This window comes from Lagenorhynchus albirostris, chromosome 5 (assembly GCF_949774975.1).
Source record: "Lagenorhynchus albirostris chromosome 5, mLagAlb1.1, whole genome shotgun sequence".
Taxonomy (NCBI): Eukaryota; Metazoa; Chordata; class Mammalia; order Artiodactyla; family Delphinidae; genus Lagenorhynchus; species Lagenorhynchus albirostris.
In genome coordinates, this window is record NC_083099.1 from 118,463,208 (window position 1) to 118,479,086 (window position 15,879).

The 15,879-nt window shown below is 33.5% G+C and overlaps 1 long non-coding RNA gene across 3 annotated transcripts in view; it reads left to right on the forward strand.

Moving 5' to 3' along the window:
- LOC132520674 (uncharacterized) overlaps positions 1 to 15,879 on the forward strand; it is a 206,095-nt gene that overhangs the window by 138,682 nt on the left and 51,534 nt on the right. For all 3 annotated transcript variants that reach the window (XR_009540599.1, XR_009540598.1, XR_009540600.1), the window contains one exon: positions 10,932 to 10,975. This is a non-coding gene — a long non-coding RNA (uncharacterized LOC132520674). Of the gene's footprint in view, positions 1 to 10,931; positions 10,976 to 15,879 lie in introns of those variants that run through there.

Here is a 15,879-nt window from a genome sequence, read left to right on the forward strand (position 1 = left end):
ATTAAATAAAAACCTTAACATATTACCCCTCACATACACTGAAGGGCATCAACTATGTATAACAGGAATAGCAAATATGCCATCAACGCCATGACTCCGTTGCAACTATGGAAATTTTAGTAACTAAAATATTCAAATTTAATAAATCCGAATATTCATCCAGAATCCTTCTCAAAACAGAAACCAAGCCACCCAGTTACGTCATAAAAGCTTTGGCAATAAGAGTAAATTCACTTGCCATGTTGATTAGGATAAACCCCTTTGTACGACACAAGTTCATCCATGATCTGGCGTTTGTCAAATTCTCCAATTTCATCTCCATCCACTCCCTGCCTTATATTCTATGTAATGCTTCAGTGATAGTCTTTTCTTTCTTAACCATACTGTTTCTTCTTTCTGGGCTTTTGCTTATGCTGACCTCTGTGTCTGGAGGCTTTCTCTTCACACCTCCAACTTTTTGCCAATTTCAATTCCAGTTAATTCTTTCCTGTCCTTGTGGAGCCAGCCTAGTCTGTACCTTGTCCTGACTCCAGTGAGAGATGATGACTCTAATGTTCCTGTAGTATCCTGTGCATATTTCTACCACTGTCTGTCATTGCTCTTATTTTTCTTGATTATAATTTTTTCCAATTATGTGTTTGTCCAGATGATAGGAGTCTTGAAACAGAAACGCAGTTTTATTATTACTCTTTGCAATCTGGGGACAACTTAAACAGTAACTAGCACATAATCAAACATTATATAAGATGAATTAATTAATTTTAAAAGTATTGCTGCAAATGGGGAAAAGTAGGTACATATAGGAAAGGTTTTCATCTTTTTTACAGCAAAAGTCATCAACTTCTGACATGTACTCTCCAGCCTCATAATGTCCACCCCAGTTCACATAATTAATTCATGTTGTCAGGTTGCTATAGGAATTAGAGTTTCAGACATCTGTCTAAATGCCAGAAACACTAAATACATTTTCCATAAAAATGTATATTTAAATGATCACTGCATTAATGACTTCAGAGAAAACAAACTTTTGGTTTTTTTGCAAATTGCCTCTAAATATCTAAATTCTGGGGTTTTGTCATGAATTATTATTATGTATCATACATCAAAGTTATATATATTTTCTGTTTATTTGTCTTTGCCCATATTTAAAAGAACACATATTGACTTGATTATCGGTGCAATGTAAGTACTATTTATTCATCTCATCAACATGCTGTGCCTTTATATGGTTGCAGAACATCTAACAGAAGTAAGTGTTTCAAGGTAGTTTTTATAACATAATTCATACTACTTTTCTGGTCTTCTTAGTCATAAACTGAAGATATAACTTTGCCTTCAGTGAAATTAGCTATAAGAGCTCTATTTAGCCTGGAGAAAATTTCTATTAAAATCCACTTTAATATGGCAATAGATTTTTAGGGTCCTCAGTCAAAAAATTTTGTTCTCTTGAATTTTACTTGTATGTTTCTTTTGTAAAACTAAACAGAAATGACTCTATGCTAATACAGTATTTCCATATTATCTGAGTCTAAATTCTTGATCAAGGTGTGTGTGTGTGCACATTGTAAAGAATGTGAGAAGAAAGAGACAGAGGAAGAAAAGGGTCAGTTTCAAAATACAAATGCCATGTCATTTGATCCAATAATACATGAGCTTTCAAGCTGGAACTTAGGTGAACTGGATCTCATATTTTACATGGAATGTTTTGAGAATCATGAGACAGCTATATGAAATATTTCCACTTGATTCACCAAAACATCAGTAAATAGTGCAAAGTAGTTTTCTCTTTGGTGTCTGAATATTATCTGGTGACTCCTAGTTTTGGAATGTGTTGAAATAAAATTGTTTGTCTTAAAATATGAGACAATATGTGCACTGGCCAGTTCACAGAGATGAATGGGAGGCTCTCCAGACATATCATAAAAAATTGCAGGGAAAAATATCTGTATGACAAATAGAAATAGTTCCCTTTTTATCCTTGTTTCAAGTTAGCTAGGGAAACCAACTTCATTTACAGGAAAATGGAGAAGGAAAATCTGGCCAAGGAAATGACTGATTCTGGGCTTTCATAAGTATGTGTTTATGTGTGGGAGTACAGATAGGAATCATTTCCTCTGAATGATGTTGTAGCCCAATTCATTCATTCACTAGTGTTTCCTGAGCACTTACTACATGCCAGGGATGAGAATTGACCCCACCTCACAGAGCTTACTTACAGTTTAGAGGCAGAGAGAGGCAGATTATTCAATAGTCACACAAACAAAAGTAAAATGTTAACTGTCAGAATTGCTGAGAAGGAGTGCAGAGGAATAAACAGGGTAGTGGGGGAAGCCTGTCTGAGGAAGTAACACATCAGTTGACATTTGGAGGATGGTTAAATGTTAACTGGGCAAACAGAAAGGGAAGAGAGCTATGCAGTATCTTTGTTATGAAGACACACATTCTTATAAAAGTTAAAAGTCACACATAGAAAACATACCCACTGACCTCAGACTGTTATTGGTATCTGAGGTGGTATGGAGGGGAAATGAAATATGTTGGGTAGACCTGCGGCTACAATAAGATATTTATTTAGCTTACATTCTAAACAGGGGAACAGATAATAAACATTTTGGCAAATAAATATATGTTAGATAGTAATAAATGTTATGAAAAATGAAGCAAAACAAGAAGATGGAACAGTTAGGGAGGGATGCCACTTCAGATTGGGTGGTAAGGGAAGACTTTTCTTAGCAGATCCCTGAATGAAGAGAGATAGTGAGCTATGCCCTATTTTATTAATTTCAAGAGCTAGATAAAAAGATGACTTTGGCAAAATGGTAATGCCTATTTAATCTGGGTTGGAGATTTAGAACCTGTTTTATAATTCTTGATAATTCTGTACATTTGTATTTTGAAGTATTAAAAAAGTCATTATATAACGTATATGTTTTTAGTCTATGAGAGGGAGGCTGGTGTCTGCAAGGTCCTGGAAGAATCTAGGTTAGCACCAACAGTATGGTAGGAGTTTCATGTGCGACAAGCCTGGAGAAGTGGGTGGGTGCTAAACCAGCAAGTCCTTGTAGACTCTGTTGAGAATGTCGGTTTTTATTCTAAGACCAATGGGAAGACATTTAAGCCTGAGTAGGAGTAACAAGATTGGATCTATGATTTGAAGAATTTAAGAATTTCCATTTAGTCAAGAAATTTTAAACTGGCATCTACCATTTGCTAGGTATGGGAAGAATAGTGGTGATAGATCTTTATACTTAAAGAACTTGAAGTATAGAGATGGGTGAAATTTTTGCTATCATCTGTAGATGAACTCACTGGCTAGATAGTTTGAGATCTCCCAGTAAACTGCATGTTCTGCACCTTCAGCAACCTGCGTGTTATCATCTTTGGCAAAGGTTGGGCAATCACCTTGATCTCAATGGCTTTGAGAATTTTGGTAACTCACTAATTCATTTATTGTGGAGAAAAAATTTGTTTTTGTGTAATCAAGTATCTTCCTATATGCCGTTTTACCAGTTTTCTGTTGTATCCGTGCAATGTTTATGATCCTTTCCTAAATTAAGAAGTCCTGGGCAAAGGACAGAAGAACCACGTGAGGGGCATGTTCCTTGCTAAAACATATATATATATATATATATATATATATATATATATATATATATATATATATATGTGTATAGCTGATTCACTTTGTTATAAAGCAGAAACGAACACACCATTGTAAAGCAATTATACTCCAATAAATATGTTAAAAAAAATCACCGCTTTGGAGTGTCATTTGAGGATTGGAACTTTACAGATTTTGCCAAAAAGGGGATTTAAAATTCAAGTATCAGTGAAGAATAAACTTATAGTATTTTGGAGGTAGGGTATGTCTTCTGTCTAAGGAACATTAAGTGATTCACTACTACTGAAGACCTGGAAGAAGTGATAAAGATGAACTCTTGATGAAAATATATGAGTATATGGAAGGATGCCAAACAATTCCAAAAATTGGTTTAAGATCTTTTGAGCACTTGCTTCTGACTTTCGTATTTCCCAATGATTTACATCATTCCTCTGGTGTTTATTATTTTCCACAAAAGTTAACTAATATACCTCTCAAGACAAATGAGGTTCGTTGTTTGCCACGGAGCACATGTTGGTGTTAGTCAAACTTGGTCCTTGATCCATTCTCTTTAGTTGTGTACAAAACAGGGCTACCAAGTTACTCCATCATCTCAAGTGATTTATTGACTGAGGCATACATTTATTGGCAACTAAGATTTTATCTAAGTAACTCAAATTGACACCATATAGAATCAGCTACCTTATATTCATCATAAAACAAGAGCAGTTTCTTTCTGGAACTTGGGAGGCTATTAAATCTTAATCTTTGGAACATCTAAAATTCAGTTATAATACTATGAAAAAAATAATTGTGCCCAGACTATAATATCTATAGATGAATTCTGAGGAAAAATAATGTATAACTAATAATGACATTTGCTTTTAAGATAATCATGGGTAATATAAGCAATTAACTGAATCATACATATTTTTATGCAAATGCCAAAACATTGGTGGAATTGCATAAAGTCTGACATATAACTTTTTATGTTGCCATGTTAGAATTGATGAAATTGATTTGTTTGAATGTGGCAAGGGAACAAAATGAAGGATAAAATAAGCTTATTTATGAAAGAGAGTTGAAATTTATTTATGAAATCAGAAAATGAGGGAACTTGATTTTCAATTCTTTTGTATTTGTTACTACATAGGTTCAACCTCAAGGAAAAAAAAAAAAACAGAATTGCATCTCCAGTTTGGAAAGCCTTTGCTTCACTTTTCTAACTCAAAGTTTAAAGCGGTATGATACAGTAGAAAAACAAACGGATTCAGAGTCTGCTAACTTGAGATTTAGTGCCGTCTTTCTCAGTAGCAATGAGATGAAGTTACATAAGGATCATATAACTGTTTTGTCTTCCCTTTCCTGAATAACACCTACTTCATAACTTTTGTAAGAGTGGCAGTAAGTAATTAGGGAACATGCTTTAAAGAATTTTAACACATGGCAGAAACATATAGCATTAAAGTTATTATACTAGATATTAAAGATTGAGAGAGTTGACCTGATGGTGGATGGAGCCTTATGTTTCATCTTCAGAGGGTCAGTAAGGTGGAGCTGCAGGAATTGGGCTTTGGAGCGACAGGGACCCAAATCAAAACCCTGCCTTTGCCCTTTATAGTCTTTCTGAGGTTAGGAAGTCATTTAATCCTCTTAAGTATCCATTTCCTTATCCATAAATGGAAATAATGAATTTTAACTAATATGTGTAAATGACCTAGGATGGTGTCCAAAGCTAAATGAAGCTCATTAATTTCCTTTCTGGTGCATTTTCTTTAATCACTGTGTTCTTTTCAGATATTTATCTATAATATTTTTGCAATCAATTATGTGCTGCAAAAATTTGAAAAGTGTACTTGTTATCCCATTTTACAGCAAGATCACATGGTGACATGAAGGAAGATCTCAGGCTCAAACGTTTCTAATACCATAAGAGCAAGGTGATAGCTGAGAGCCTCCAGGAATCAGTGTGATTTCTTCTTTTTGTTCTTTTCCTTCCTGATCTTCCTAATCTTCCCACCTTATCTAAAATCTTAACAACAGCTCCTCACTTTCCCATTTCCCTGCTTTCTTTATCTTCATGGCATTTATAGCCATCTGTTATGTTCCATATTTATGTATAAATTAGTTTATTATTTTTGGTAGTATATAAACTCTGTGTGAACAGGAATTTATTATTTTGGATGTAACCTTCCCTTAGTTAAAATTACTAATTATTTTGTATTTCCCAAAATAAAAGTTGGGATATTTTAGGAATAAAATACTGTGCATTTAATTTGTTGCAAAAGAAAATATATTTAAAGAGAGTGTGTATGTCCTTTTAATAAATGATTTAAAACTTACTTTGTCATGTATATAATAAGCATAGCTAAAAATTATGCATCCTAAAACGGTGTGATTTTTAAAATACAGCACATTTTCCGTGTATGGAGATTTTTACTGCAGAAAGGTATCTAACATAACAATCTGACAATCTGTCATTGGGATGCCACCACTGCTTTTCCCAGATCAACTGACAAGACCTCAGCCGGGTTCTTACAGGTTACTTAAGAATACTTCTAGAGCCATCCTTGGCCATGAAGTTACTGTTGGAACTATTCTTAAACCATGCTATCACCATGCAAGGAAGCTGCAGGTTTTGAAAAATCAGGAGTGGGATTATAATGATTTAGACCTTCTTACTGTTAGGTAGTGAAGGTGATTATAATACTATAAAAGCACTGGGTCTTACACCCTTTTGTGAGAAGGATCTGTGTGCCATTAATTAAACCACAACTTCTACTATTAGATATTATTAAAGAGACCAAACCCAAGAGACTAACGATAACCCTCACCCTACTGTGGACTTGGATTCAACGTGTAGAATTGAGTTATTCCAATTATAGTGTATAGAAGAGAAAATAAGTCATGTAAAAGGCTAGGCAGAAACAATACATTTATTTCTTATGAACAAAAATTTATGCTTTACAAATAATGTCAGAAATTTCGTATTTTAAAATGGCGATTTATTTTTTAATCTTGTGTTATTCTTCTATGTTGACCATATAGAAGAACATGCGTTTTCAAGTAAAAATATTCTACTAGTAGACATCATATAATATGAAGGGGAGCTGGAAGTGAGCCTCAAAGCTCAAAATGTGAATGCTTTCATGCCCACTATTCCTAAATAATAATTATTATTAAATAATTATTATTAATTATTGTAAATATTGTAGTATACATCTTAATTCGTCTATATATCTGTAAAATAAGACGACTTATCTAGATAATCAAAAAACTTTTAACCAGTTGGCCTACAGGTAATACTATACTATCAAATTCTATTTTAATAAATATGTGAAGTATAATTATATGTTCATTATAAGAAGCATGCGTATTTTGTGTTAGAGGTGTAAAGTGTACACATTATAAAGTTGGTTGTTCCTATGTACTTCTGTAGAAATGCTAAGGTCTAAATTTGCTCTTCTTCAAATGCATTCAGCAACTTTGCGGAATATACACTTGTTGTGACATCATATTCTGATGAAAGAACTAAACGAAACGAAAGCTGGGAACGAAAGCTTAGATAATATTTTATACAATATTTTAAATTCTCTTGGTTGTTCAAACTGCATTTTTCTAAAACAGGATATCTTTTAAGTGTTTTTGGTAGCATCTTTAATAAGCAGTAGTCTCTCAGTGGAAGAAGAGAGCAGAGAACAAGAGAGTTTCTAATTTGTATTAAAAATAGTAATTTGACATTTACTTCTTAGTCCTTCTCCAACTGTCTACAAAATCTTGCCTTGCACACTATGGTAATCTTGCCTTAAATTGGCAGTGATTTGTACCATGTATGTCACTTTGAAACTTGTATTCATGTTTATTTACATAACCCTGATATTAGAGATATTTAAAAAGCCAAAACTCTAATCTGAAGTCAAGGATATTTGAGAACATAAAATACATAATGGATTAGAAGTATGTATTTCAGTGTTTAACCATATTTGCTTGTGTACAATATCATTGTGTCCATCCACAATACTGTGTGTGTATTTATATTTATGTAACTGTAAGAGTGCTGAACTATGATTATATAGCTTCTTATAGAAAAATGTAGAAACATTTTATACTTTAATGATTACTGAAATTTCAAAGAACATATTTCCTTGTAATTCCTTCTGTGACTTTATTTCTCTTAAATATGTTTGGGTTAAGTTGCTTAAACTTTGGCTCACAAAAAATTTTTTTTCTCAGAATTCTTTCTTCATGATTTAAGCAGAATTGAAAAACTGGAGCAATAAAATCCAACAAATACATCTTATTACTTAATAATGCTTTATCTTCTTAGGGACACTAGCTGCTTTGGCTAGATAAACTTCAAACTCTCCAAATGTTTGAATTTCACATTTTGGAAACACTTTTTATTTAATGTCTTTTTTATATCCAATATAACTTTTAAACTTATGACATTCATCCTTTGACATTCTGCAAAGGAAACATGAATTAATCATTGAGTTTGTCCGGCAAGGGGAGCAGCATCTTACACTGATACTGTGAGCACACACAAGCTGTGCCTGAGATTATAGCACAAGAAAACATCCCAACAGCTATTGCACTGCTGCTTGCTCAATTCCCAGTCTCCTGAAATTCTAGGCCTTGATAGTACAGGGGTGGACTCTATGCTTATGTAATGTTGACTTTGTTATTGCACTTTCTGAAAATATAGAGGTTACTGTTAATAGCAATGCAAACTGGGCCAGGGGTTGCGGTCCATCTTTTGAAAACATTTACAGGAAATGGTTTAATAAACCATTGTTATTGTTACAAAAATTATATTTTATTAATTAAGAATCACAAATGATTGTAAATATATAAGTATTTTTTTAATGAAGTCTAGCTGGAAAGCAGATGATTTCATTACTGCCTACAATAATACAGATCAGCCTAGAAAGGGGGAGCATTTGTTAAAGAGCAGTGTTAGACTTTCTTTGAAAGCTGCCCAGAAAACAGATTTTATGTGAAGTAACTACTGTGCGGTTTCTCTCATACCCTGCCTGTAGTGTTAATGACTGCTTTTGTCAGCTTTGTAGCTCTTTTTTCCTTGATTTCTTTTTTTTTCCCTACTTTCTCTCACTGATTTGTAAGCAGTTTAAGGCTAGAACCCTGTCATTTAACTCTTTGTTACAGTGGTTCTCCGTATCCATGGGTCTGCATCCATGGATTCAACCAACCGTGGTTGGGAAAATATTCAAAAAAAAGAAAAATTCTAGAAAGTTCCAAAAAGCAAAACCTGAATTTCCTATGCAGACAACTATTTATGTAGCATTTACATTGTATTTACAACTATTTACATAGCATTTACATTGTATTAGGTATTCTAATGATCTAGAGATGATTTAAAGTATACGGAAGGAGAGAAATAGGTGAGGGAGATTAAGAGGTACAGACTTCCAGTTACAAAATAAATGAGTCACAGGTATAAAATGGACTGTGGGGGGAATATAGTCAATAATTATGTAATATCTTTGTATGGTGACAGATGATAACTAGACTTATCATGGTGATCATTTTGAAATGTATAGAAATATCAAATCACTTTGCTGTGTACCAGCAACTAGTGTAGTGCTGTAGGTCAATTATACTTCAAAACAAACAAGCAAACAAACTCATAGAAAAAGAGATCAGATTTATGGTTACCAGAGGTGGGGGGTTTAGGGAGGGGAAATTAGAGGAAGGCAGTCAAATGTCAAACTTCCAGTTATAAGATAAATAAGTACTAGGGATGTTATGTACAACCTGATAAATATAATTAACATTGCTATATGTTATACATGCAAGTTATTAAGAGAGTAAATCCTAAGAGTTCTCATCACAAAGAAAAAAATTTTTTTCTATTTTTTTTATTTTGGTGTCTATATGAAATGATGGCTGTTCACTAAACATACTGTGAAAATCATTTCATAATGTAGGTAAATCAAATCATTATGCTGTATACCTTAAACTTATGTAGTGATATATGTCAATTATACCTCAGTAAAACAGGAAGGAAAAATTTAAAGTATATTGGAGGATGTGTATGTGTTATATGCAAACACTGCACCATTTTATATAAGGGACTTGAGCATGCGGGGATTTGCGTATCCATGGGGAAGGGGTAGAACTAATCCCCTGTAGATACCAAGGGAGGACTGTATCTCCCTTCACCAAGGAATGGAGTTTTGAATGAGGTAGATACAATAAATGTTGATGCTGTAGGTCCTTTATGCAGGTAGAAGTATGAAGCTTCATCAAGAAGATGGAACTTATCCAGAGAAGAATACACAATTCCACTCCCTCTACTCCTTTCCAATCTTGGTAGTTACAAAGGATTAAGTAACTTAATGCTGTGGGATAATGATGGGTCTGGGAGATGGAAATTCTACCCTTAGTTCTGCCATGAGCTAGCCATGGGATCTTGCTTTGTTTTGCAAAGTGAGGATGTTGGACCAGTTGATTTTTAAATTACCTCCTAGTTCTAAGATTAATTCTTTTCTAATGAAGAGCACTAGAATATCCTTACAGTAATTCCCTATGCCAGGTAATAACTCTCTTAAAACTCTGGAACGTAGGACTTGATTTCACTACAAGCTGAAATCTTGTGATCATATCCACAAAATGGACTACAATTTTAGTACCTGTATTTTTTTTAATTTTATTTTATTTTTGTGGTACGTGGGCCTCTCACTGTCGCAGCCTCTCCCGTTGTGCAGCACAGGCTCTGGATGCGCAGGCTCAGCAGCCATGGCTCACGGGCCCAGCCGCTCCGCACCATGTGGGATCTTCCTGTGTCCCCTGCATCGGCAGGTGGACTCTCAACCACTGCGCCACCAGGGAAGCCCTAGTACCTGTATTTTTAATGATATAAAAAGATGTTATTAAATCTAGAAGTGTTTTTAAATTTTTTTGTTGTTTTTAGGTTGTTGTTCTAGGTTTTAGGTTGTGGTTTTGCTTCATTTTAGTAATATGGCATGACTTTACATTTTTCTTTTCACCTTTACCAACTGTCAATAGTAAAATTTCTAAATTGGCTAATAGTTGTGAACTACAAGAGTCTTAATCACAATTTCCACGTACTACAGACAGTAAAAAGTTCTCAATCCACATATATATTTTATTCTAATACTTGTGTGCCCTTCAGTGTTGCCAGAATCATTTGTGGATGGAACAATTGATGCCTTGCCATGGTAAATAGACTAACCCCCAGCAAACAGACCACTAACACTTAATGTTAATAATAATGCTAAAATAATAATGCTTAAAATCCTGCTATTTTATTATCCTCTATGTCATCTATTTTCCATTTGTTTCTTAGGGTATCCTTGAAGGTTAATCAGAGAACCACTCACATGCCTCAAGGTAGGAAAAAGAACCCTTTTTTTGATTATAAAATATTTTGTATTTGTTTTAGCTATGTTTTAATACTTCACTCCCTTTGTTAGATATAGATAGAATTGATGTTGCTTATTCTGAAAACCTGAAAAATATTATGTCTACTTACCTGTTAAACTTGAAATCATCCAACACATAGTGTTTAGTCATCAGTTTGAATTTTTCTTCCATACTATTACATACTACTACAGTTTATTATATCTTTTAGAGTTTATGTTTTACTGCAGATAGAATTTATTCAATATTTTATATTTTTGTATTACCTTTTTCATAATTTTAGGGTAGTTTGACATTACCATATACTATTTCCATGTATCAGGAAGATAATTATATAATATATACTCTTAGGTATACTAATATATGCAATATATTGTTAGAAACTGAGATTCTCTAGCCTACCATAATTTCATAGCTTTCTTCTTATTTTAAAACTGTAATTTTTGAAGAAACCACCAAAGTAACCATAAGTATAATTAGCTATCATGATTTAGTAAACTAAATGTTAATTTGGAAGAATTTACTTCAGTATTAGCTTTTCTTAATAAGAGTGCCAGAAAATGTGGCCCTTTTCTTGGCTAGGATGTATGTGAAGATAAATTTAGAATTTCTAGTCTAGTAAATAACTTCTCTGATAATAGCTTAATTGTAGCTATTTCTAACCAAATTGTTTAATTGTGATAAATCACATGCAAATTGTTCAGATGTAGGTCAACCTCTCACTCCTTCATTCTAGCACCTCTTTTCTAATTCAAGACAAACTGCTCAATGCCTAAAAGAGGTAGAATGGTACAGATTAAAAACATAAGACAAAAACCAAACAATAATAACATAAAAATCAATAGTGGGCTAGGAGCCACAAAGATAGCAAGGCAGGTTGCATTTATTTTACCTTAGCTGATGATCTCTTATGCTGTGTTTTCACACTATCATTTGCTCACTGCTCATGAGATTTGTGGGTGACAAATCATGGTGCCTCTAGGATGCTAAGTTTCCTCATCTGTATTTATTTTTGGTGATCTGGTTGAGTGACACAAGTGGGACTCAGTGATGGGAAAGAATGCCTTGTGTGGCTCTGGGGAGGCCAACTGAGCTATATTGCAGTTGTATAAGGTCTGGAAATCCTTTATTTTCCTAACTGCTACATTCTAGTTCTAATCTATAGTTGCCTTTGTGATGGGTCATTGTATCACTTTCTGATGAACAGCTGAGATTTTATGAATTCTATTTAATCATTATATGTTGTCTACTATACTTTGAAAGAAAAATTTTTATCTTCAGTTTCTAAAGCATCAAAAAATGATAAAGCAGATTCATGAGTTTGTTATATTTGCTGTCTTTTACCTCTAGGTGATTATCGCTGATACTTTTGGTATATTGACAGAAAATAGTGAGCATTCCTGGTTATTGACAAAAAATTATTTTGGCCTTAGTGCTAATAAAATTAGAAATCTGCCTTACTATAAACATAATTTTTAAAATTATCTTCATTGGAATTTTATTTAAGAATTTGAATTTATATTTTCATATAACTTATGATTTTAACATTTTCTAACATTTGTTTTGAGTTAAATTTTTCATTCTTGAAAAATTACTGAATGAAATTACTGACTTAAAAAGTGCCAATGATTTTTCTAATTCTTAGAATGGGGAAAATAGATGGTGTATACTTCGTATTTCTTTCAATATAAATACTTTTGTTGTTTGAATTATTTAAAATTAAAAGTTAGAGAATTATACTAAATAGAAAGTGATATTTCCCTCAAAGTTAGCTACTAATAAAGTTTGGGTGTTTATTCTTCCAGATTCCTTCTTTATATACATAAACATCAATATCAATCTATGCACATAATGCTTTCATACCATATGCATGATTCTGTGTTTCTTTAACATTTTAATTATGAAATTTTTTCTAAGTCAATATATGTTACCTATTTCATCCTTTTTAATGGCTGCATTTTAGACACATTTTTGATGTACCATGATTTATTTAACAGGCCCTCTAAACTTCTTTTTAATAGAATTTTATAATAGAATGAAAGCAGGCCTTCCTTAATTACATTTTTGGCAGGCATACAAAAGGGTAATTCCCATTTGTATGTTGAATTAGGAAATTAAGGAGTGAAGGAAAAGTGTTACAGTAAAGAGGCATAAAAAGTATTAGGTAAGTGCACATAAATGGTCAGCGGAAAGAAAAGGGAATAATATAGATGTTCATGGAACCGTGTTTTAGATATGTAAAAGTAAAATTCTGATATTTTTTCCAGGTTCACACCACATGATACACCTTCCATAGCTTTCAAAGAGACATTTCCCTTCATCCTCAGTCTCAGCAGTCTTACATCTTTTTAACGCTTTGAGGAAAAATAGATCTCATCACACATGTTATGTCACAATATAAAAATTCATCTCGCATTTATCTTTTTTTTCTCTACTTGCTGTTAACTCTTAGAGGGTAATGACTGTGGGCTACTCATATCTGAACTTAGTAGGTGCTAAATTGGATTGAAGTGTGAAAAGGGGGAGAAATCAGGTAGAAATGTTTTATCTTACCAGAAGAAGAAGGTTCCACTATCTGCCTATTATCTCTGGAGCAAATACAGTAATAATTAATTATTCTGATGAATGGGATACAAAGGATATAAACACATGATTTTTGATATATAATGAAAGTTCTTTTAAACTGAATTTTAATGATTCTTAGAGGCACTCATGCTTAAAATCAGACCTACAAGTTAAGTGTTTCAGAAAAATATTTATAAATTTATGAAAAAATATTTGTATAGTACTGAGTTTATTTATACATTACCTCATATGGATCTAAAAACACTTTGTCAGCTTTAAAGTATTATACACATGTAAGACATTATTTTTATTGGTAAGACAGTAAGAAAGTTGGCTCCGTGGATTTAAAGTATGGATGGTTATTTACAAAATAGAAGTAATATATAAAAGAAGCAGTTCTTTATGTGAATTCTGTTAGAAGAAAGGGAATATTGCTTTTAATACTTGTATATAATGCAAATTGCTACTCATGCCATTTAAATGAATCTTTGACATTATCTCAACCAGCAAAAGTAGAGTTATTAATAGTTTGAATTATGCCTGAAAGAACCTTTGATTTCACATTAGTCTGAATTCAATAGTAGTGTTAATTTAAAATATCTGAACATATGTATCAATTTCTTTTTTTTAACAGGAAAATGAAAAATTAGTGGGTGTAAAAGTCTCTTTTGAAACTGAATGTAATACCTACTGCATAATAGCTTTTCTCCTCATCTGACTTGCAGAAGTCACTAGCCCCAAACTCTGATTTTACATACATTTTACTGGACAAATCAGGAAGGAAGAAAGGATCTTGGTCAGTCTTCTAAATACATTTTTGAGCTTGTTTTGCTGACCTTTGCTTGACCAGAGCTTGAACCTTAGTATTTCAGATGTATATTTTTACATTGTCTTTGCTCTCAAAGCTCTCCAGTCGTTGTTATCTATTTGGCTAGGGTTGTAAATTCAAGTATTTTTGGGACCCATGAATATAACAAAAGTGGGTATAACAGGCCAGTATTGTACAATAGGGAGTGGTGTGGATTGAGGAACAGATGATCACATGCTCAACATCCAGGGGCTGCTTCTGCTCATTGCAGTCAAATATTCTAACTAACTGTATGTTCCAGTAGCCACAACTTCTAAAGGTAAAGGGAACTAAATATTGGAATTTCTATGTGAAGTCTCACAGTTTTTGAATATGGGCTCAGATTTTAAATGTTGGGGAAAAAAAGAAAACCATGAAAAGCAATTATGACGTGCCCTAGATAAGCAATTTGCTACCTTTGCATAGATACCTTGTAAATATTTTCTCAATCAATGAGTGAATTATAAATCTCAATAAGATATAGGGAAATTAAAGAGCACTCTAACCCTTGTTCTCCCATGTCCATTGGAAATTTCATATAATTCTTTAAGGAGGGTCATAGCCATTAGCAACAAATATGGAGACCTACCAGATAAGCCTTTTCAGTCTATCTCTGGATTCCAGAAAGGGGAAAGTGAACCTTTGTTAAAATATAGTATGATATGCAAAAGAATGATGGTTAAGAGACATCTTTTTTGAACACATTTTTGTCTTACCCCCAAATTCATCATGCTATTAATTTATTACCATTTTTTCTTTCTTTTTTTGTGGTACGCGGGCCTCTCACTGTTGTGGCCTCTCCCGTTGCGGAGCACAGGCTCCGGATGCGCAGACTCAGCAGCCATGGCTCACGGGACCAGCCGCTCCGCGGCATGTGGGATCTTCCCGGACCAGGGCACGAACCCACATCCCCTGCATCAGCAGGCGGACTCTCAACCACTGCACCAGCAGGGAAGCCCTACCATCTTTTCTTTAATTCAAGCCTTCTGCAAATCTTTTGTCATTTATTAATTTTAAAGAAAATGGTGAATTAAAATAATGAATCAAAGGGAAGTCAAACCCAAGGGAAAAATAAAAATCACACATTGCAAATCTTGACACATAATCATTAATGAATAAACATGGATCCAATGGACTCTGTTTTATCTTTTGACCTTCAAGATTTACTTTTTTTTTGAGATCTCTTCTGCTTTCCTTCTGGACAAACTCACCCTTCCTTCTTTTATTTCAGTCCCTTATATCACCACACATTTCACTGCATTTAATGGTACCTAATTACGGTTGCTCTCATGTCTCTCTTCCCAAGTAGACTTGAGAATCTCAAGGCCAGAAACTATCTTTTAAAGATCATAAACTTATAGAAAACTTGCAGGTACAGTACAGAGAACTTTTTCCACTGAACTGTTTGAAAGTAAATTTTCAACCTAATGCCCCATTACCCTCAAGTACTTTAGGGTGTGTC